Genomic DNA, 22,075 nt, shown 5'->3' with positions numbered 1-22,075 from the left:
ACTGCTCCCTCTTTCCTTGACCAACAAAATATATTTCAAAGATCTCTACCTCATGACAAGGGACATTTCCAAAAGAGGGAATTCCGTATTCCTTCACAGGCTGCTACACATACAAAGGATACCTATGGTGCTGTTTTCAGTTCACCTGACTACATGAATCCTACTACCTTAGAAGATGAAGAAAAAGATCCTTACCATTTCAGTAGTTTAGTTTGGATAATTTGCCTCCAGTTGGCTTTTCCTCATGTGGCCTAAAAGGATGTAACAAAGAAATAAAACAAATTCCACATTTATAAATTGCTAAAGCATTGCATTTTCTAACCAAACATGTAATTATCAGTAAAACTTCCCTTAACTTGTTAAATTGAACAAGGAGAAAGTCAAAGTCAGAATTGTATACCAAAAGGGAACAGTGTGCAAATATATGTTGACAAAAAGGGTAGAGCTTGCTAAGAACACTTTAAAGTTTAAACCAAAAGCCATCACCAGAAGAAAGAGGTGGGTTTTTTCCCTTTACTTTCATGTGTCATCATCACCAATGGGCACAGTTGATGAGATCACTACAGTAAGGAGAGTATGTCAGTAAATTTCACCACGTGTGGCCAGTAAGCTCTGCTCTGTTACATGATCAGAGTTTTGTCTTAACCCTAAGTGTATCTTACAATGTTCTCTGGGCTCTGAAGATGTTTAAGTACTATGAAGTGATAGAATGATTTCAAGTCCATCACTCAAAGAGGAGAAATGATGTAATAATGATATAAAAATCATACCTTACTAACGGAAATGAAGTAGCGGTATTGTCTTAATCTGGTAAAGAATAGTATATTAAACATGACAAAATCCTGGTTGAAATGGTTGAAAGCTAAAGCACAACATTCTAAAGTTTGATCCTTTTTACATAGCATGGTAAGTTAAAATCTAGCCAAACATATTTCCTTCAACATAATTATGAAGACACATAATATATATACCATTCCAAGTCTTAAGTAGGGTTTCACAGAAATGGATTCTAACAAGAGGCACAAGTGATGCATGAAGGAAGAATTCCCAGGAGAACATTATAAGGGAGTCAAGACGTAGGGCATTGAAAGGAGAAGCAGTTAAGCAAGGGTGAGATTTCCTGCAAGGTCTTTCAGGGACTAGCTTCAGAAGGATCCTGACAGAGAATTCTGAGTGGAAGTTCATTTCAAAGTTGTCCTCTCTGCAGGTAAAAAAGCTGAGATTTTATGGGCCAGTTAATCACTGGTTTGTCTGCTCATAGAGTAAGTGGCTTCAGTAATTTGAGGGCAGTTCTCTAAAAAAAATTTCATGTGTATCTGCTAGATACAAAAGCACACAGAAGTGGGAAAATGGTGTACAGAGATTGGAGATGGGATCTGTAGGGGTCCGGGAGTGTTGGCAGTGTTTGCCTATCTCAGTTTTTGTTAACACCATACAGAAAATGCCAAAACCATGCACTACTTAAATCAGTCGATCTAGTTAGGTTATGCTATAGGTTCAAACAATCCCAAAATCTCAGTGGTTTACAGTAAGATTGTTTTTGCTTATGACATATGCTAATTGTAGGCCAGCAGGGGGCTCTGAGCATTGAACTGACTCAAGGATCCAGGGTCATATAGGACAGACATCTTAAATGTTGTCAGCCACTATACCAGGGAATAAGATAATTCCAGAAGATTCTATACTGTCAAGGGAATATTTTGCTCAAGAACTGACCCACATTACTTTTGCTCAGAATTTACTGGGCTTAACCAGTTCCATGTCTTCCTCCTCACAACCGCAATAGGGATCGGGGGTGATATACCTTTAGATGCCTGAAAGGTGAAAAGCTGGAAATATCTAGCACATTAATAACCACCACATTACTCAATGCATTCAATATCCAAGTGATCACTTTTTAAAAAGGCAAGGCTATAAATAAGTAAAATTCTAAAACATGAAACCATAAAGTCAAAAAACTTACAAATGGCTCAAAAAGATCAAATAATGTCTATATTATAATAAGTTAAGCAGAATTCTGTTCATTTAAATGAAAGATTGGAAAGCAATAGATTGGAAATCATATTTAAATGCATTATAGAATTTTAGATAATAAAAATGTAAATGGGGGAAAAACCTATAATAAGAAAAGAGAGGAACAAGAAGAAAGGGTATATATTGCTCAGGGATAAAAACAAAATTTCCAAATCCTGCAGGAAAGATAGACCAAGAAGAAGGACAATAGCAGAAAAAACTTAGTCTCTGCACGGATGAAATTTCCGCCAAATTATACAACAGGGTATTATTAATCATATACATATATATGTCTCCTAAAAGATGGAAATATGATACTAAATTTATTTCCAAAATGGCACTATTCTTTCCTTCTTCAATTCTACAAGTTTTCATTCCAAATAGATAAAACAGTGGAGCAAAGAAAGAATTACTAATTAAGGCCAGTTTTCAGAACATCTGTGATTATGCCTCTTAGTGCTCAAGAAAGGCCTGCCAATAACCAGGCCCTTGAAGTAAAATGTTATTTTAAACCAAACTGTGGCCACCTTGGAAATCTATAACTCAACATTAAGTTACATAGTACAAAAGAATCTAAGAACAAATATTAGAGACTGGATTTCCAAGGCAATAACTGAAGAAAACTGTACCATGTTGAAAAGAGGAAAATGTATTTTTTTAAAGGTTAAGCAGGTTTATTTATTGCGGGCCTTTCACAAGTGTTAACAAGATAATTTTCACCATCAATGCCCAATAAATGGGTATAATATGCAGCAATTCCCAACCAAGTTTTCCCTGCTGGTCTTTATTGCTTAACCACTGGAAAATTGATTATTTTATGGAAGGGTCACATATGGAGGATATATTATTTACTAGCCAAGATGAGTATATTATAGCAAGAGTAGGTTAGAAAATTTAAGTATATTTAGAAATCAAAGGTTTGTCAATCAATCAACTGATTGTCAGTTAATTGCCAAACTCATTCAGAATCTGCTGTCAGGTAATAAAATCTTAAACTTTTAGTGCATAATACCAGTCAAAATATCAATACAGAGTAAAAGAAATATTTAGGGAGGATTATCAAGAATACACAGTTCATTGATTCTAGAATCTAGCAAATGATTATGAGTTTGTTTGAAAGAAGGCTAACGTGATAGGACAAAAAAAAGAAAAACTCTCCAAATGGTCTTTTATCCCCATTTCAAATAAAATATGCCTTCACTGAGTCTCATGGGAAAAAATGTATTCTTATATTATTTACTCAAGTAATATCAGCCAGAATATTAGCACTGATGTTCTGCCTCTAAAATATTTATCATGGAATTTTTTAGATAACTCATTAATTTCTCATCTCTGGCATTGTATAGTGTTTTAGAGTTCATTCCTTGATTCAGCAAACATTTATTAACCACTTTTTATTAGCCAGTATGCCCCTATGTATTAATTTATCCTGTTCTGGAAACATCCCTTTGAGGTTAGTATCATTGTCCCTCTTTACAAAGGCAAAGTTAATTACCTATACTGAAATAGTAAGTTAATTTTAGAGTTTGGGAGAGGAATAACTTCCATACAAAGCAACAAGTACTAGGTGCCTATTATATGCAGGCATTCCACTAACAGGGCTTCGGGTTATGGAGATGAGTAAGAAGTGGTCTCTGCCTTCTCCTACTTGGGCCTTTCTTACTCCTATCTGTAGGACTTCCTTGCTGAAGCTGGTGAGAGATAAGAAACCTTGTACTTGGAAGTAACAATGTCTTCAGTTTCTGGGAAGGATCAGGGGAATGAGCTAAACTGAAGTTGTATTATAAAGGGACTTAAGTTGAAGCCAGGGAACCATTTATATACCTGATATTACTCAATACTTCTATAGATATTCTGACACCTCTCCTTGCACCAGCAGAACTACCAAAGGGTATCACAACTGGATCACATAGGATAGCTACCCCTCTCCCATTAAAATGCTTTTTATTGCAATCATACCTCAGCAAGATAGCATCTCTGATATTTAGGGACATTACACAAAAGAGACCTATGAAATCCCTCACTCTATGTTAAATATATTTTCAATTTTTCATTCTTACAATGTATATAAAATTTTGTTTCATGATCTTGGTTTCATGAATAGTTAATACGCTTCTTCAAAGTAACCCATTTCCTTCCACCTTAGAGATAGTAATCACATTTCCCTTTTCCGATTGGTTTCTAGAAAGCTTAGAGTCATATTTGTGATCTACCTCTAGCAAGTGTATAGAACTTGAGGGCAAATATTTTATGTACCAACGTCACTCCTGGATGGGTTTTATTTTTTTATTCTTATTTTTCCCTTTCCCTTGGCTTGTTTACACATTTAAAATTCATTTCATCTTGCGTGCATGTTTATAAGTTCTGATAATTATTTTTGTTACAACTCAGAGTACTGGTAAATAAATAACTAAAAACTAAACACTCTGGAATTTATTTCCAAGGGCAGATATTTCAAAACTCATAGGACTTATTTTTGAAAAGGTAGGAAACAGCAGTAGCAATACAACCTTTCAATAAGCTCTTAGAAATAGGATAATTTTGAGTAATGTTTTGGTGAAATAATAAAGACATAATTCAGAGTTACAGAGATACAAATTACAGGTATAACTGAAAAACAGCCCAGTTAGCATTCACGGGTTCACAAAGACACAAGCTGAGATGCTGGTAGAACCAGTTTTTAGTCTCCCTTGCTCCCATGCTGAAGAACTTGACTATTAGTGGTGTATTAAACAAGCACATTGGAAAATTTTAACAGGAGAGTGTATCCATATTTGTATAAAGTACCAATGGAGGAAACAGAGTCTAATGACTATAGATTTATTTCTAAGGTGAGCCTTAACCTGAAAGATCCCCTGAGCATATTTATTCCAAATCTTTTGAAATGAAACTAGAGTTCAAAAACAACAGCAATACATAAAGTTCATGTCTTTGAACTTAACTCTAAGTTCATGAAGGATCATGTTCCCCATGCATAGATATTCAAGAAGACTGTCAATAGTTAAGCCCATTGACTTCCAATTTCTGATGAATGCGTATGCTGCCACCACCTACTAAATGGGTTGCAGAAACTCCTCCCATGGCAGAATCATGGAAATAAAGACACCATGAGAGCAGAAGGAGAGTCAGGCATGCTTATCTTTCCCTGTTCACTCCCACTCTAGGATCTAGAGGGTCCAATTATAAATAGTCTCTGAATTTCAAATTCCCACTTGCAAATGAGATAAATTAACATTAACACACCAAAAATAATACTGTGTAACTAAACGCATGGATAATTTACCAACTTTGTGATCTAACACATTGGCATGATGTTTAGCTAGTGTAAAATATGAGGGAAATAGACTAGACATTTACCCAGGAATGGTTAATATTGTCACAAAAATATTTCCCACTTTTATAACTTTTCAATTCATAGTTTTAATTTGATAAATAACCATGTTTGGGAATTAACACAGCATCTAATTCAGGTACTGAGGTTTCAGGAGAAAGGTAAGAGAATTGTGCTTATAACCCTCCCACAGCAGGAGGATAAGCAGGTGGCCTGGGCACCTGGGCAGAGAGTGATGAAGTGTCTTTGGTTTGAAGTCCAATTGCCTGGTTTGAAATCCTTCTTCTGAAATTTAATCACAAGTTATATAATTCCTGAACTTCAATTTAATTGTAAGTAAAATGTAGCTGAGGAAGAGATTTATTGAAAGGTTATTAAATGAGATGATATTACATAACAAACAGCTACTGAATAAGCACTTGGTAATTACTAAATAAAAATGCTTTGTATATTGTGTTTTTAAGTGAGAAATTTTAACCTTAATACTTTAGTTATTTTTTGCCTGTGGCAGCTTTACTTAAATTAACTGATATAAAGTATACCTAAAGATAGCACAGTTTATAAAAGAGCTTTATCTCAGATACTAGATTTAAAATAAGAGGAGACTTAAGATTATTAATTCAACAAACACTTTTAAGCAAACAGAATTATGTTCACAGTTCACTTTTGAAATTAAGAAGAACACACAAAAAAAGATTGATAGCAAATAAATGTCTGACATCTTTTATAACTAATCTTTATTGAAAACTGTATCATTGAATCCATAAAAGGGGTTTTAGAAAACCACTTTCTCAAGTTAAACCTGATCAGATGGGAGGTTTTATTTACATTAATAAATTGAATGAACAGTTTTAATTAAAAACTCATGCTATTTTCAAAATAATGCTGAAGAGTAGATTTTTGATCAATTGTAACTGCCAGATGGGAGATTTTCATAAGCTGTTTTTAATATTTCACTTTCATGAGCACATCACTTAAATATGCTGCCTACCAATCTCAAATACAAATGCTATTCAATCACAGTATTAAAATAATGCAATAACTTAAGTACTTTTCTATAATTTTTGTTTATAGGCTTTAAATACAAGGCATGAAATTCAATAATTGAATTAGCAAAGCTTTTCATCAAATTACTTTAAGTAAATTTTCACAGCAAGCACATCGGCAAGAAATTACGACATACCTGGTCAGTAAGTTACAGTTGTGCTGAGACGATAATTCCACAAGTGTCACTGATGACTGCAATGAGAAAAAATAATGTATATATGCATTTTCCATAAGATTTTTATTTATATTAAGTTTTATGCAATTAAGTTACATTGATATTTATAACTGAATGTGTTGAGTTTGTATAAAAGACAAGGGAGAATGCATGGCTTATTTGCAACATTTTACATTTGTCTAAAAATGATGTTTTGCATTTGCAAAAGCATTTTGACATTCATCATTTTATCTGATTCTTGAAATATCCCAGTGATGTAAGGAAACTATTATTTACCTTGCTTACCAAGCAAGAAAACTGAGAAATATAGAGATGTAAGGGATTGCTAAAGACACACTAATTTTAGAACCCAGGTCTGGAGTCTTCCGTGACAGTGTTCTCATTCACTACTCACCCCACAGCTAGGCAGAGGTGAAGGGGCTAAATGTAACTAGTTTTCCCCAGCTAAATGTAAAAAGCATTAGAACCCAGACAGAAAAGAATGAGAAGAACTCATTTTTTACTTTCTCTTGAATTTCCTCATGAAACCATAAATATAGCTATTTTTTGCTTCTTTCCTCATCAGGAGAAAAAATAAGCAGAAAGAGCAAAAGCAATCAACAAAATATCCATAGTAGAGTTCTTTATAGATCAACAGCATCTAACACCAGATTAAGAATTAGATACCTTGGGGCGCCTGGGTGGCTCAGGCGGTGAAGTGTCTGACTCTTGGTTTCGAGTCAGGTCATGATCTCATGGGTCTTGAGATTGAGCCCCACACTGGGCTCCACACTCAGCAGGGAGTTTGTTTGCGATTCTTTCCCCCGGCCCCTCCCTGCACTCACACTAGCTCTCTAATTCTCTCTCTCAAATAAATAAATCTTAAAAAAAAAAAAAAAAAAGAATTAGAACCTTGCTCATCTCTAGATAAGAATGGGGCTACATTTTCTCTTTTTAATTTTGATTTCATTATTACATGTGGTCTCACTATTTTGAAGAGAGTTGTTTCAAATTTCCTTGGCAAATTAAAGGGGGGGTGGGTAGAGGATTTGCAGAATGAGCTATACTAGAAATTTTAGAATTTGGCAGTTATAATGCCAGAGAACCAAAGGGAGATCAGAGTATAATAAAAAAAAAAAAAAGATTCCCAGGCTAAAGTACTTCAGAAGAAGCCAAAGTATGTACATTATTTCACTAAGCTGTCCTCTTATTAAAAAAATAGGGTACCATAAAGAATACCGAAATAATAATTTACTAAATTATCCTCCTCTTATCTGAAAAAATTAATTCAACTTTTGAAAGCAACCCTTAACTAGGACATAGTTTTCTCAGTAAAAAATTCTGGCATACTTAATAAAGTAACAGATGCTAGCTCAATGAACACAAAATATAAGAGCATTCTTCTTTCACTGGGCATTTGGCAACTCGTGAGGGAAATCAGGCAGCTGGGTCATAGCGTAGTAAATTATTTAAAAGTCAAATATGCTCACCTCACACCATATGCTGAAATAAATTCCAGATGTATTAAAAAGTTTAATATTTTTTTAAAATCAAATCAAACTAAAATAATATTGAATACTTGAACCTTTGACAGAGAAATTATTTTCCTATGCTTTGAAATGATAAAGAATACACAGGAAAATACCAACAAATGTTGCCACAACATTTGAAATGTTAACATAAAAAAATAGAAAGCTAAACTTACTTGGAGATTTTTCAGCAAACGTGGCATTGAATTAATAGTGTGATTATATTTTTATATGTATGAAATGAAATAGTCAAACTTCTGATAGGAAAGTCACTAAGACTATAACAGGTAAATTGGCAAGAGTTTAAACAGATAATTTAAAGAAGAGTAAAATGATTATCACTTAAAGGAAAATAATTGTCAAATACAGATTTGAAAATATTCAAACTTTCTAATAGCCAAAAAAATTTAATTTAAAACAAATACCATTTGGCATGTGAAACTACAAAAATATATAAGTAAATAAGCACCCCAAATGCTGTAAAAGTGCAGTGAATTCATTGTTGACAAACATTTCTGATGACAAACATAAACTGGTACAATTCTTCTAGAAAGCAATTTGGCAAAAAACAGGTCATAGGTGTCCCCAATATTCACAGTCCCAAGAATATAACCTAAGAAAGTCAGCCAAAATAAGCAAAAAGTTAAATATATGAAGACACACACAATATTACACTAAGGATAATTAAAAGCAACTCAAAATCTAATAGCAGAGAAATGTTTTGGGACATTATCACAGATCCATTGGATAAAATAGCTAACTTTGTAAAATATTAATTGTTGAAGAAAGAAAACAAATACCTAAAATAAATACTTCCTTAAGCAAAATTACATGGATCTGATTATTATCAGTACATTTTGAAATATTTTCTAAAAAAACTGGAGTGAAATACACTAGAACTCTACTAGTGGTTGGATTTGTGGGTGTACTTTTTACATTTGTTGTGTTTTTCATTTTTCCCTAAGCTGGGTCTCTACATGTATATTTTTATAAACAGGTTACATATCAAAACTAAGCATTGGGATAAGAAACAGCATGATCAAGCTTAATGTGGACAGACACTAAAAGTCAATAACAAATGTTTTGTAAGTATTGCCTCTTACCATCTGGATTTACATACACTTGTTGACTTCAGAGGACATGTGTATCTGGTGAGTGAAGGAATTCTCTAAGTTAGAGAACAGAATTATGTTTAACCTTTAAAATTCAGAAAACAGAGGTGCCTGGGTAGCTCAATCATTATGCAACCAACTCTCAATTTCAACTCAGTGCATGATCTCAGAGTCCTGGAATCGAGCTCTGCAATGTGCTCTGCCCCCAACGAGGAGTCTGCTTCAGAATTCTCGCTCTCTCTGCCCCTCCCCTCTCTCTCTACACCCCGCCTTAAAATAAATAAATGAATAAATCTTTTAAAAAATTAAATTAAATTAAATTTAGAAAACATCACTATAAGGCAAATGATACTAACCAGAGCACTGTGATGTGAGCAGTAACAGTCAAGTAATACCAAGATTCATGTTAAATTTACCTATATCACCTGGTATCTTATAGGGCAGTGCCCCCAATTTGGCAAAATATATGTTTTTCAATTTAAAAAAAAGGAAGTTAATTTAGCCAGAAGAGAAGAAGAGAGGATAAATGTAGATAGTTAGAATAACAGATGGGTAGAAAAATAAAGAGCTCTTCTGCGTCTGAGCAATTTGTATATAGCCCCCCCCCACCGCCCCCAGATGTTTCTAACAACATGTCTTGGCGCTAAGGTGCTGGAAACAGGTCTCATTCAACAGTGACCCTGCATATCACCTGGGCCTCAACATGTATCCAGAATGCGGAAGTCAAGTTGAATTGAACCCGTTGATATGGCCTGACAAATCTCATAAACAAAAGAGTATAAAAATGAATGATACTGGGTTTTGAAAATGTTTATTTTCCTTTACATACAAACCAAATGTTTCCTAGGACTCAAACGATATGTTGGAAACCCAGGAGTCCTCGGGTCATTAGTAGAGAGCTATGCTCTCCCCACCTACTCCCTTGCTCCGCTGGGGCTGTCATCTGGAGAATACCAGTAATAGCTACCATTTATCGAGTCATGTGCCTCTCTTGTGCCAGGCACTTTGCATCTGTTATCTCATTTATTTCCAACCACAACCTTGTGAGGTCCGGGCAATGGCTCTCAGAGGGCTATAACATGGCTCTTGAAACACACTAGCGGTGATGCTTCCCTCTATCTGCTCGTAAGACTAATTGGGCCAGCTCTCAGAAATGCTGTGTGGAAACAATTTTTCCGTATTTATGATCTATCCAGTGATCTTCTCACACATCCTTTTGCAGGTGATGTGAGAAAAGGTGCAAAACCAGAAATGAAGAGTAGATTCTTACAGAAAGAAAAGAAGCCTAAGCGACATGCCTATATTTGGTTCTGTTCTTGGTTCCCGGTTCTGTTGTTCACAAGTTGGGTGATCTTAATTAAGTCATTTCAACTCTTCAATTCTTCAAGCATCATGACCTCATATTCACAAACCAGGAGGACCACCATTTTAGTCGAGGCTTTTTTTTTTTTTTTTTTGTAATAGGAACCATATCAGACGTGCTTAGGCAAAGAACGAAGTTACACCAGAATTATACAAAAATTTTTGTTAAAATGGTAGCTAAATTCCCTCAGAACTTCGAACCAGAAACAAAAATGTTATGAGGCACTGGAAGAGCTTTCTGGGGGCAGGCACTCTGAAACCTACCAGTAGGGCTAAGTTTAAATCCTAATTTCACCATGCAATTATGTCATCACTTAAATTGATTTTTCTAATAGTTCTTAACACAGTTTGTGGTCCAAGTTAGGTGTCCAATAAATAGGAGCTGCTTTATTATTATTTTGTCATCAGGAATAATTCAATAATAATCAGTGATATATTTTCACTGTGGAGCTGGTCAAATAGATTTGGTGAATAATTAGGTATGCGGAAGTAATATGGAGAAATTACTAAGAGTTCAAGTTCTGTGGTAAGTTTGCTTGTGCTCCAATTTCAACCCTACCACCTATTATCTATGTGACTATAAGAAAGCAATTATGGATTATGTTAATAAAAATATTTCCTTAGGGGCACCTGGGTGGCTCAGTTGGTTAAGCATCTGCCTTCAGCTCAGGTTATGATCCCAGGGTCCTGGGATGGAGCCCCCTCATCGGGCTACCTACTCAGTGGGGAGTCTGCTTCTCCCTCTCCCTCTGCCCCCCCATTTGTGGGGTCTCTCTCGCTCTCTCTTGTTTTCTCTCTCTCAAATAATCTTTTAAAAAATTAAAAAATAAAAACATTTGCTTAATGGTGAAGATTAAATGAGAAAATGTGTATACAACATTGAAATTAAAATTGAGTCCTGGCAGTTACTAAATGTTCAATAGGTATTCGTTAAAAAATTATTGCTTTAAATTTTTTATGTGTTGAGGAATAAAAATTCTAGGCAAACTAAAGGGATAGAAAGTCTGAAAGGAATCAGAGACCAGTGCAATGACTACAATCAAGTGGTATTTAATGGAAAAACCCACCTTAAATTCACCGTTAGTCTGTCCCTGTTGTATTTAGTTTTCCATTTTCTTCTTTTCACAGCCACTGGAAATAAAGAAGTCACTAAAGTGACATCATTTAAATGACTTACCATACATTCTAGTACAGCATGAGCATCACCTGGCAATTTGTTAGAAATGCAAATTCTTGGGCACGCTTCCCAAATGCACTGGATTAGATGCTCTCTGGTGTGCATGGGGGTGGGGGTTAAGGGTAGCATGTATGTTTCAACAAGCCCTCTGCATGACCCTGAGACTCACTCAAGTTGGAGAACAACAGTGGAAGAATTCTGCATGTCAGATTTACTTGTAGAACTTTTAAAAAATCTATATTGATGCCAGGGTCCTATCCTAAAACAGGGGAACCAAAATCACTGGGGATGGGGCCAGGACACCAACACACATATTTTAGAAATAGAACCAAAAGCTTCCCCCTGTGGCCAGAAAGAATCAGTGCAATTTTCCGTTCCACACATTGGTGACTCAGGTGGTTTAGTGGCCATCACCAAGGATGCCTGTGAAGAGCGTGAAAGCGGAGGTGGACTTGGTTTGAAGCACCTCCCATCCTCACATTATGGATGCTCTCCAGTATTACTTAATACTCAAATCTCTCCTCTTTTCTCATCTCAGGGTAACACTCTCTCATGTACAGCTGATCCCACAAGGAAACCAATTCTTAGCTTTTTCTCTTTCCTACTGATAGAAATCTCAATCAACCCAGAAAAACATTTTTTAAGTAAAATTATATATATTTGCCAAATGAAATTTCAGACATTGGCCAAATGGAGTATGTAAAAGACTGGGGACAGAGTGCGGGGGAAACTTTCCACAGTTTCATTTTCATTACTCAGCCTATTTTCTCAGCTACAATGAATTACAGAGCATCGATCACTTATTATATTGAGGGGCGTACATTAATGAACACTAACCCCTTTCAGTCCTTTCTGGCAACCCCCAGAATTAACTGAACTAACCGTTAGGAGAGCAGCTACTGAGCAGCAGCAAGGTGCTAACTGGTACACTTAACAGCAGGGAAAACACAACCTGCAAAGATATTTGGGGACAGAAAAATGAAAGTACATCGATAATATGGCCTAGAAAGATAAAATTTCTATTACATAGTGCAACAAAAATAAAGCCATTTTAACGGAATCATGTCAAAGGACCCATGTCTCCTGCTTTGAAAGCAAATGGTGTTGGCTTCCAGTCAACTTTTCCAGGGCTTAGCAGCAGGAGGTCATTACCCTTTGACAATGTTCAGTTACACAGGCATTATCTCCAATTAACAGGTTTTAACTACAAGGATTTCTCTTTTATTGAAAACAATGTTATTTTTTAAATAAATAACTACAGCAGTTATTCGTTAATTTTGTCTTATTGACTGGGACTGAGATGATTATATTTACTCCTATAAGCACACACACATGCACATGCAGACACACACATCTGAGTCAACAGAATACTTTTAGTGTCCTTGAACTCTTTTTAAAGCATGGAAGAGAAATATTCGAATCTTTACATAAACATTTCACAAAGCCCTCTTTCTCTGTCAAAAAAAAAAAAAAATCCTTCCCCATATTGATGTAACCAAGACATTCTGAGTGTTTCAAATTTCCAAAATAAAGTACTACCAATGAAACATTTATCAATTGTAATGCATTATGTTTTCTGTCGCATTTGAGAAGGTATTATGGAATTCTGGATGATGGCCAGAAGCTCAGAGGAGAATTTTTAACACCCTCTCAATAGACACATTTATAGCTTTAAACTATACAGAGTACTGGTCTTATCGGTGTATAGCAGGGAAATGATTAAAATATTCTAGGCAAACTTAAACTTGGTTGTCCTTAGGTGGAAATGAAGCATCATTCTGGGCTGAAACCTCCAATTATATAAGATAGGAAGTCACAGAAAGACATCAGATTTGTACACTGTCAGTCTACACGGCAGATGGTAGTGTCTGGCAATGCCTTTTTTATAACAGAAAATATTATTATAAAAATATCCAGAGAAGACATTTTTAGTTCCTTGACTTAATATGGGGGGAAAATTAGAGATTTCTATAGAAATTAGAGGTTTAATATCCAATAGTATGAAACAGTAATTTTCTTTGAAATCTATGCATTAACTATTCTGTCACTTCTTAGAGAATTTTTTATAGTTGGAAGTCATCTGGTATTTTCATTTCTCTCTCTCTCTCTTCTCTTCTCTTTCTCTCTATTCTGTCTCTCTCTCTATCTCTCCCTCTCAACCACCTATTTAAATTCAGCCTAAATCAATATATTTTTATTCAACAGTTAAATCACACTATAGTGTGTTGTGGTGTGCTGTAAGTCACATTTTAGCCTTCCCCAATGTTATTACAAAAGAATTGCCTTTATCTCAAAGGGGATATTTTCTTATAGATGAAGTTTCTTGAAGGTAGAATTCTCCTGAGAGCCACACTTTTGAGTGGCATGTTCTTAAGCATATTGCATTATGTGTCAGTACAATTAGCATACTCTTCTGGATTGTAAAAAGTAGCAATAGTTGACAGCTGAATATGTAGGGAAATGGTCTGTAAAGCTATCTCAGAACTAGGAAACCCAGTCCTTGTGTGGAACAAGCAGGAGCAGCACAGTTTTTGTGATCCTATTTCAAAAATGAATGGAGGGGGCTTAGACTCCCAGGTGGTTAAGACCATACCCGTCTCATACTCAGATAACCATGTTCAGTGTTTATAGTTTGGGGAGCAAAGGGAGCACAGAGAATGGCTGAAAGAGAGGGAGCAGAAATGGAAACATCCCTGCCTCATTCTGGCGTAGTACAGAGATGTGGCAATACAGCCATGGAAATATCCCCAGCGATTTTCAAAGAATCTTACTAGCTGCAAAAAAGGTCTCTGTGTTCTCAGAAATGTTATATTGCAGCGGTGTATATTCTCCAAGTACCAAAGAACCGACTGTGGTTCTACCTGGCCAGAACGAGCCTGGAAAGGTGAGCGGTCTGATTCCTTGCATAACTAGGACACAGATTCAGAATGTGCAAAACCCACTGTTAAGTAGAAAGGAAAAAAAAACAAGAAAGGCAAAATAACTATGGCCAATAAACACTATTTTGGAGAATTCGAAGAGAAAGAAAACACCCTCTGAATTATATATCCTGGAAGGGTATTTCAAGGAGCTTAAGGAGTATTAGGGTGGCCTATGAGACAGTGTGTTGCCTTCATTCCCTGGTGCATACTTGTTATTTTGATATACTTGTTTAATTTCAAATTAAAATGATAGGATAAAAAATGCCTGAGGTCATTCTTTTAGTTAGCTTTTCCTTGTCCTAAATCTTATTTCTGTGGATAAAGATTATTGAAGGTTTAAATATTTTCATTTACAAAAGAAATTGGAGAATTAAAAAATATTAGACCCAAGTCCTGAAATTTTGAACTAGAGGAGAAAGGCATCAGTACTGTCAGTATTGAGCATAGATGTAGATGATACAGATATAGGTGGGTAGATATGTATAGATAGACAGATAGATGTGTATAGATATATATACATATATTTTACTGTCATCCTTTTTCTATCTGCAGCCCCAGCTCGATTTTGTGGGTTCCTACTACTGTCCTATAACTTTAACCTTCAGAATGTTATTTGCTGCAATATATCAAACTCCCCATTCTCCACACTTCCAGGTGTAAACCTTATAAATCCCTATGGCTTAGAGAAGCCACTGGAAAGGGCCCAGATAGTCTCATCTCTTATAGTTTAATTTTAATTTAAATTTACAAATCAATGTAACACCACCACACACTGAGCAGACCACCTACATTCTTTTACTTGGAACCAAAATATGTACCTCAGTCCCATCTGTACCTTGATTTCCATCATCCGCTACTGACTCAACAACTATTTTACTGTGGCACTAGGCCTCTCACAGGAAGAACACTGGAACTAATTATGTTTTATGTTTTTGTGCCACAATCCCTTGCCTTTGGAGACAAATAAGCATAATACAAAAAGTATTTGTGAAATCCAGAGCCTCAGATGTCCCTTACTTCTGTCAAAATTCCACCATTAAAAACACACCAGATTCTACTGGAGATTCCTTTATAGTACAAAGACTTCTAGGAACCTAACTTTTTAAGTCCATACATTTTAGAGAAAAAGTCTTAGGTATTCTAGAATGATTAAAGATAGTGAAGAAATGCGTGACTGAAGGGTAAGTTATGACACCACAAATACAAACAGCTTCAACATCTTGCCTGGAATCAGTTCAAATGAATGGCTACTTACGGTAGACAGTTTCTAAGGTAACAGACCTCTAGGGCATTTCTTCCTACCCCAGAGCAACTGGAGGTTTTCCGCAAAGATCACCCTAATAAATGCCAGTTATCCTTTGGGATAGTTTAACCTTAGATTGATCATTCATTGACAATAATACATCATTATTTCTTAGTTTAATTAAATTTGTTAAGGCCCCCAATATGCAGTCAGTATTGCACTAGACTCCAGAAATAACAGAGTAATAATTCAAAGGAGAAGAAAAGTGAGGTATTGATTAAAATGTATCTGTAAATATTAGGATTCATCTCAAATCTGGGTCATTTCTGATGTAATAAATTTATATCACACTGAATTATTTCTGAAAATCATGGCCTTCTCAGTTAACCCCAGATAACCAGTCCACCATCCTTTTTCTGGAGGTATTCACAGGAAGCACTAGAAACACTTGCTTTTTCCAAATGCTTTGGTTTACTAAAGATGTCCAGATAGACTATCATAAGCTGGTCTCATGGTTTACTGGACCCATAACTACGCAGTCAATCAATTGTTGGCTGAGAATCACATACTCTAAATACTTTGTGATTGGAGCACAGGTATAAGCGAAGTACACACATACTTATGTCATGTAAGTTCTTGACTTGTTAGTTGACAAATACAAAGAATGTAAGCAACAGAAACGAACACACTCTGGGTGAAGCATACATTTTATTTCCTGATGATATGAACCTCTCTGTTATAATCCACATAAGTTCCCATTTGTTTGTATATCAAATTTATAAAACCTAGCTTACATGTTAAAAGTCAGAATCTGTGGTTGGTTCACCAAGGCATGTGCTGTCTTTGCATCCTGGTATACTCAAAATGTAGCACAATATACTGAATCACAAAGCATGACGTGATGAATGCTGTTTTTAAAAAATATTTGATTTAAGAACACATAAAGAATGTATAAAGTTATTTTGGTGATGCTGAGTAATATCGTTTCTCTAAGTTATTTAGTTATAGGAAGATGAGAGTTTGCCAAAACAAACCTTATTCACCAATGTAGTATATGAAAATGGGAGGTACAAGTCACACTCTAATTTGTTAAGGAAATTTTGTAGAAAAAATGTAAATGTTCTTCTCTACTTATTTATTGAAAGTTGTGTGAAAGTAATTTTTTTTCATAAAACTATTGAAGGAACAGTAAAAGGTAAATTTTCTTCTACCAGTAAACTATCCTGGAGCTCATTCTTGTATATAGAATATTAATGATTTAGAGTCAGAAGAATTTTTGAGTATTTGGTGAATGAATGAATGCATTATAACCTATGATATATATTCTTTCAAAATCTATATGGAAATAGAAGTCTATCATTATACACTTAATTTCATTTTTACGCAGTTATTCTTTTCCTAACTATTGAAGTTTAAAAATGAGATTGTCCATCGTACTTTAGCAATGTAATTGACAGAAGTAATAACAGATAATGGGTGTGTGTATAAAGGAGAGAGACAGATAGAAAAAGAGAGGTGACTATAAATTCACTGTAATTTCAAATGGAAAAGAAATGAGAAATTCCACAATGCAACATTCCCATTCTACATTCAAACTCTGCCAAATTCTACCACTTTTTCTTTACAAAATTTCTAAAATCCATCTGTTTTATAATGAAGTACACCTTTTTATCCCATTTTAGATCATATCAACTACTTTATTTCTTATATCATAGACTCCTCAAATGCAGAGGTATGATAAACACGTGTCTGGTTAAGGCAAAATTATAAAATCAGTAAAACTGGCTCTTCTATATCTCTCCTTAACTTTGTCACCCAACTGGTGCCTCCGTTGACTCTCCTGACTGTGGGTGCTTTCAGGCTTCCTTATGGCTTCCTAGAAAGCCCACTTGCTTCCCTGCTAAGCCTGCATCCTCTGTTTCTGTTTGTAATTATATTGCTCTCTACATAGTCTTCTCATTAAACCCACTAATCGGATCTCAATTTAGAATTTGCTCAAGTTTTATACATAAACCACAGTGAAATGTTAATAACAGAAAGGATGCAATCAGCTCTTAGAAGTATTTATATTTTAAATGTTGACTATTTATCAATAAACACAGTATTAATTTAGCACTGACTTGGCACTGGCTGTTTAGCATTGGCTGAGTCAGACACAAAAGATACATAACAGATTGTCCCTGTTCTTGAGGAGTTTAACACTGTTTGAGTTGGGGATATATTGCTAATATGAAACATTTTGAGCTAAATTGCCAATCTCTGATTTTAATATAATTGGAATTCTCAATGGGAAGCATTCAGGACAGGATGGAATAGGTAGAAAAGTCTTCGGGAAGAAACTGAGTCATTAACAGAACTTTGAGAAATATCCTGGTTCTCAAAAAGCAGAGTCAACAATTGAGATCATTTCCAAAGCCTAAAAAAGTATGAGCAAAGGGACAAAAGTAGGAAACAAAATAGTCCATGTAAGACACACTTCAGAAGCTAGATTAACTGAATGGTACATCTTTTAGCCTGCCAATAAAAAAGTAAACTGTTGGGTATGATGTTACTTTTCCATTATTGCTTTCGTTTCTGATGGTGTTAGTGATTTCTTACTTTGTCCAGCTTCAAGAGTCTGAACAAATTATTTGACGCCTCCCAATAGATGTCCATTTCCTAATCCCTGGAACCTATGCATAAGTGAGTTTACATGGCAAAAGGGACTTGGCAGATGTGATTAAATTAAAGACCCTGATATGGGAGATTATCCTGTATTAGCCAGATATGTTAAAACTAACCAAATGGGTCCTCAAATGAGTGAAATTTACCCAGCTGTGGTCAGAAGGAGCTATGAATACAGAAGGGCTGGATAAATAAAATATTTCTGGCTCTGAAGATGGAAGAAGGGGGCATTTGAGCGAAGGAATGTGGGCAGCCTCAGAACCTGGAAAGATAAAGAAATGGACTATCCCCTACAGCATCCAAAAAGGAACACAGCTCAGTCTAACACCTTGATCATAGCCCAGGGAGACTTGTGTCAGACTTGTGACCTACATAATTGGGAGACCATAAATTTGTCTTAAACCATAGAAACTGGACACCTAAATGTTGAAAAACGTGGCTATTATTTACAGATAAAAATCATCATCCTCTATTCAAATTCCTGTTCTCCTATTTAACAACATCTACCCTTCAAGTGTTGGGAGCTAAGTAAGGGCCCAATAAATAGTTGCATATTTATTTTCAATGATTTGAATTGTGACACTTCTGAAGTCTTTCATATATTTGTAGTAAAAAATAAAAGTCATAAATGGAGTATGTAACACTATCACAAAATACACCAGCCCAGCTTATAAGAACAAAAGTTTCTAAAAAATCACTCCTCAAATGAACAATATATGATACGGTTTTTGTTATTTTTATTTCGACAAATATGAGACACAAAGAAATTAAGTTAGTTACTCAAAGTGAGTGGCAAAACAGAATCTGAATTTAGGTCCCTCTGGCTTTTCATTACTGCACCAGCAAAGTACATTTCATTTTTTAAAATTTGATAGTACTCTTTCCGTGACTGTCTAGTACATTTTACTTCCAAGTCGTGCAAACAAGAAAGAATAGGAAAGTGAGTAGAGGTCAACCACAGTGTTTTCCAAGTTTGGGGAACTTATATAGATATAAATTCATAAGAGAATCCAAATGGGCCAAGTCATCTTTGCCCTTTGTTACAAATGAATTTATAAAAGTTATCCCTTATTAGAAGGCTAGTTCACTGTTGTCTTTAGAAAGCCTGCAGGGCTGGTCACAGAGCTACCCTACTCAGATCTCCTTTCCAGGGAGTATCTGATACAGGGGTGCTGTCAGCCAACAACCTCTTCTGTAGCCCTTTTGCAGTCCACCTTGGTATCTAACATGAGACATGCTTTCTGCAGGCAACTCTACCCAATGATGGCAGAGATGGCAAGTTCCAGGACCTGGCCGGTTTTGCCCATCATAGCAATCTCCTAATGGGTAATCTCCTTGGAGCTCCTCCTTGTCAGGGTAAGCACTGCTCTCGGGACACTCACCATCCAGTTTTCTTCTCGGCCTCCCCACTATCATAGATGTCAAACCGAAGTCATAGTCTGAAGTCTTTCCTTTCTCCTTCACCCTTTCCTCTTTATCTTCAGTACGTATTCCCAAAACATCTTTTGTGTCTCAAACTCAGTCCTGGCACCTGATTCCAGCACACCAGAACTGATACGTATGATTACACGGACTTTAGGAGTCCATTTCCCTACCAAGATGAACTAAGGCACTCTTTTAAATAAAAAGGCTAGTATGTTTCTATGCAAACAATTTCTAATGACCAGGATTCTTTCTGCTCAGCAGGTGGCTACCTGGGATACACAGTCAATGTTGTTCCACCATAGTATCACCGGAGAGCAATGCTGGTGGCAACAAGGCTGAAAACTATCTATAAATACTTCCAGTCTCCTTGCCAGAAAAGCTGGTATGTTCTGTCGTGTCATCCATACCTGTAAAGAACAACCTGTCCCTTTATTTCCATCTGTTGGGTGTGACAAAATCAAGCCTGTGTTTCCTCACTCAGCACATTTCCAGCTTTTGCTTATATTAACATGGCTTGTCCCCTCCTTTCAATTCATTAACTCGCTAATGAATTATGACCCACCAGAGGAAGTATCATATCTAATGCAACATTTGAGATTATTTCAAGACTATGATTTCTCCTCCAAAATATTACTAATGCTACTTAGAAAAATAATCATGCAAATAAGCATGTGGTTGTGTTTTACCTGAACCATTTCCTAGTTCTATTATAAACCTTTGTTTTTCCTTTGCTTTTCAACATGGCATATGTGCTTTTTTTTATACTCTGGTAAAGCAACTTGACAGTTGGTAGCTGTCTGGCTGTTTATTCAACATATGTACCACTTAATGCACAGGTCTCAGTGATACAGTCCCCAAAGTCGGTCCAACTGGGATAAAAGTCAACAAATAGAGCTTTGCAGGGAGAACATTTACTTGGGGAGAGTTAAATATTTGAAAGGTGTTTAACAGTTAAGATTTAAGTCTAATGTCATAAGAATTTACAGGGTCAGCAGCTCCCCCAGCACTGCACAGTCTCTTGATTTCACATAGCAGCTCCATATGTTAGGAAATCACCTTTTTAATTAGATCTCTGTAGCCTCGTTCTAAGTTACCACTGTCACAAGTCTTGGATAAAATCCTATTCTCAGGAAACCTTTCAGTAAACAGTTAGCTGTAGGTTCTTACAAGACGATATGGAGACAGATTCTCCCAGATTGCAAGTGATTTTAAATTAGCTGCTCTGGAAAGTGGTGGGTGTGGTGTTATTTCAACATCCTTATATGTTACCTGAGACTTTTCCCCAGGGAAAACAAAATGTGCTCAGTCGTTTGCATTTCTGCAAGTGGAATTGGTTAGGGAGCTCTGTGGCCTATTCTGGTCTGTCCGGACTAGCAGACAGGATAAAACACAGAAATCCCCAATCCAGTTTGGCCACTGGGACTGCTGAGGTGTGAATCCATCTGACAAGTAAAGCTTCCTGAAAATATAGACACGGTCTTCAAGAAAGGAAAAGTAAGTTAATGGAAAAGTTGTATATGAGGAGCTGTTTTGTAGCAGATACCAACCTCCAAAAACCCTAAAGGGAAAGCAGTATTAATACTTTCACTTTATTGGGTGAAAAAATAATTGAGGTTGAGTGGCTAAGTGACTTTCCCAAGGTGACAAAGATAAACAACAGCACAGCCCAGCTTCAAGTCCCATTATGGATGAAACCAAAGTCCTGTTCTTAACCAGAATCACACACTGTTTACGAACAATCTAATTATAATGACACCTTGAAATTTATAGAAATTGCAGGGCAACTCAATCTGACACAAAGCTCTTTTGGCCCTGGAGGTAGCCTATGTTAAACGGAGTTAGCCTACACTCCAGACAAAAATTAAGTTCTAAAGTCACCAATTCTCAAATTTAGCATATCAGACACAAATTTTCTTTTTTCCAAGTTCCCAGGGCCTTCTACCTCCTGGCCCACAGTGCTGCCACTGAGGCCCAGCCAATCATTCACTCTGTGAGTGTGGAGCTCTCCCTCCCTGGCAGCTGTCACACAGTGAGGCAGATGAGCTGCATGCCCTCCGCTTTTAGATTCGAATGGGATAGCTCATCTCAGTACATGGA

General features: G+C 36.0%; 1 long non-coding RNA gene across 9 annotated transcripts in view; it reads right to left on the bottom strand.

Moving 5' to 3' along the window:
• Positions 1-22,075, bottom strand: part of LOC105240483 — a 318,511-nt gene that overhangs the window by 106,908 nt on the left and 189,528 nt on the right. For 6 of the 9 annotated variants that reach the window (XR_004624143.1, XR_004624145.1, XR_004624139.1 and 3 more), the window contains 4 exons: positions 12,608-12,677; positions 11,616-11,679; positions 6,528-6,583; positions 196-251 (listed from right to left, as the gene is read on the bottom strand). This is a non-coding gene — a long non-coding RNA (uncharacterized LOC105240483). The remainder of the gene's footprint in view (positions 1-195; positions 252-6,527; positions 6,584-11,615; positions 11,680-12,607; positions 12,678-22,075) is intronic. The other 3 variants (XR_004624140.1, XR_004624141.1, XR_002143992.2) reach the window with 1 other exon arrangement.

This window comes from Ailuropoda melanoleuca, chromosome 3 (assembly GCF_002007445.2).
Source record: "Ailuropoda melanoleuca isolate Jingjing chromosome 3, ASM200744v2, whole genome shotgun sequence".
Classification (NCBI taxonomy): domain Eukaryota; kingdom Metazoa; phylum Chordata; class Mammalia; order Carnivora; family Ursidae; genus Ailuropoda; species Ailuropoda melanoleuca.
This window is presented reverse-complemented; position numbering and strand designations above follow the sequence as displayed.